Genomic DNA, 2,500 nt, shown 5'->3' with positions numbered 1-2,500 from the left:
GGTGCTGCCTCTCGCTTCGCTCGCTGTCCGCCGCTCGCCGCTCGCTCGTGCAGCCAAAAATGGCCAGTTTTGGCCCGTTTTTGGGCCGTTTTGGCCAGTTTTTGGCCTGTTCTTGCATTGCGCGGTGACCGTCGAGAGCGGAGCAAAACGTCAGCCATCTCAGCACCCTGGAACCCCCCGGGTGGCACAGGGCTGGATGGGGCTTTCGTATAGCAGGGACGGTGCTGCCTCTCGCTTCGCTCGCTGTCCGCCGCTCGCCGCTCGCTCGTGCAGCCAAAAATGGCCAGTTTTGGCCCGTTTTTGGGCCGTTTTGGCCAGTTTTTGGCCTGTTCTTGCATTGCGCGGTGACCGTCGAGAGCGGAGCAAAACGTCAGCCATCTCAGCACCCTGGAACCCCCCGGGTGGCACAGGGCTGGATGGGGCTTTCGTATAGCAGGGACGGTGCTGCCTCTCGCTTCGCTCGCTGTCCGCCGCTCGCCGCTCGCTCGTGCAGCCAAAAATGGCCAGTTTTGGCCCGTTTTTGGGCCGTTTTGGCCAGTTTTTGGCCTGTTCTTGCATTGCGCGGTGACCGTCGAGAGCGGAGCAAAACGTCAGCCATCTCAGCACCCTGGAACCCCCCGGGTGGCACAGGGCTGGATGGGGCTTTCGTATAGCAGGGACGGTGCTGCCTCTCGCTTCGCTCGCTGTCCGCCGCTCGCCGCTCGCTCGCGCAGCCAAAAATGGCCAGTTTTGGCCCGTTTTTGGGCCGTTTTGGCCAGTTTTTGGCCTGTTCTTGCATTGCGCGGTGACCGTCGAGAGCGGAGCAAAACGTCAGCCATCTCAGCACCCTGGAACCCCCCGGGTGGCACAGGGCTGGATGGGGCTTTCGTATAGCAGGGACGGTGCTGCCTCTCGCTTCGCTCGCTGTCCGCCGCTCGCCGCTCGCGCAGCCAAAAATGGCCAGTTTTGGCCCTTTTTGGGCCGTTTTGGCCAGTTTTTGGCCTGTTCTTGCATTGCGCGGTGACCGTCGAGAGCGGAGCAAAACGTCAGCCATCTCAGCACCCTGGAACCCCCCGGGTGGCACAGGGCTGGATGGGGCTTTCGTATAGCAGGGACGGTGCTGCCTCTCGCTTCGCTCGCTGTTCGCCGCTCGCCGCTCGCTCGCGCAGCCAAAAATGGCCAGTTTTGGCCCGTTTTTGGGCTGTTTTGGCCAGTTTTTGGCCTGTTCTTGCGTGGTGCGGTGACCGTCGTGAGCGGAGCAAAACGTCAGCCATCTCAGCACCCTGGAACCCCCCGGGTGGCACAGGGCTGGATGGGGCTTTCGTATAGCAGGGACGGTGCTGCCTCTCGCTTCGCTCGCTGTTCGCCGCTCGCCGCTCGCTCGCGCAGCCAAAAATGGCCAGTTTTGGCCCGTTTTTGGGCTGTTTTGGCCTGTTTTTGGGCTGTTCTTGTGTGGCGCGGTGACCGTCGTGAGCGGAGCAAAATGTCAGCCATCTCAGCACCCTGGAACCCCCCGGGTGGCACAGGGCTGGATGGGGCTTTCGTATAGCAGGGACGGTGCTGCCTCGCGCTTCGCTCGCTGTTCGCCGCTCTCCGCTCGCTCGCGCAGCAAAAAATGGCCAGTTTTGGCCCGTTTTTGGGCTGTTTTGGCCAGTTTTTGGCCTGTTCTTGCGTGCCGCGGCGACCGTCGTGAGCGGAGCAAAACGTCAGCCATCTCAGCACCCTGGAACCCCCCGGGTGGCACAGGGCTGGATGGGGCTTTCGTATAGCAGGGACGGTGCTGCCTCTCGCTTCGCTCGCTGTCCGCCGCTCGCTGCTCGCTCGCGCAGCCAAAAATGGCCAGTTTTGGCCCGTTTTTGGGCTGTTTTGGCCTGTTTTTGGGCTGTTCTTGTGTGCCGCGGCGACCGTCGTGAGCGGAGCAAAATGTCAGCCATCTCAGCACCCTGGAACCCCCCGGGTGGCACAGGGCTGGATGGGGCTTTCGTATAGCAGGGACGGTGCTGCCTCTCGCTTCGCTCGCTGTCCGCCGCTCGCCGCTCGCTCGCGCAGCCAAAAATGGCCAGTTTTGGCCCGTTTTTGGGCCGTTTTGGCCAGTTTTTGGCCTGTTCTTGCGTTGCGCGGTGACCGTCGAGAGCGGAGCAAAACGTCAGCCATCTCAGCACCCTGGAACCCCCCGGGTGGCACAGGGCTGGATGGGGCTTTCGTATAGCAGGGACGGTGCTGCCTCTCGCTTCGCTCGCTGTCCGCCGCTCGCCGCTCGCTCGCTGCAGCCAAAAATGGCCAGTTTTGGCCCGTTTTTGGGCCGTTTTGGCCAGTTTTTGGCCTGTTCTTGCGTTGCGCGGTGACCGTCGAGAGCGGAGCAAAACGTCAGCCATCTCAGCACCCTGGAACCCCCCGGGTGGCACAGGGCTGGATGGGGCTTTCGTATAGCAGGGACGGTGCTGCCTCTCGCTTCGCTCGCTGTCCGCCGCTCGCCGCTCGCTCGCGCAGCCAAAAATGGCCAGTTTTGGCCCGTTTTTGG

The sequence above is a fragment of the Musa acuminata genome, unplaced genomic scaffold (assembly GCF_036884655.1).
Source record: "Musa acuminata AAA Group cultivar baxijiao unplaced genomic scaffold, Cavendish_Baxijiao_AAA HiC_scaffold_187, whole genome shotgun sequence".
In the NCBI taxonomy this organism is placed as follows: Eukaryota; Viridiplantae; Streptophyta; class Magnoliopsida; order Zingiberales; family Musaceae; genus Musa; species Musa acuminata.
This window is presented reverse-complemented; position numbering follows the sequence as displayed.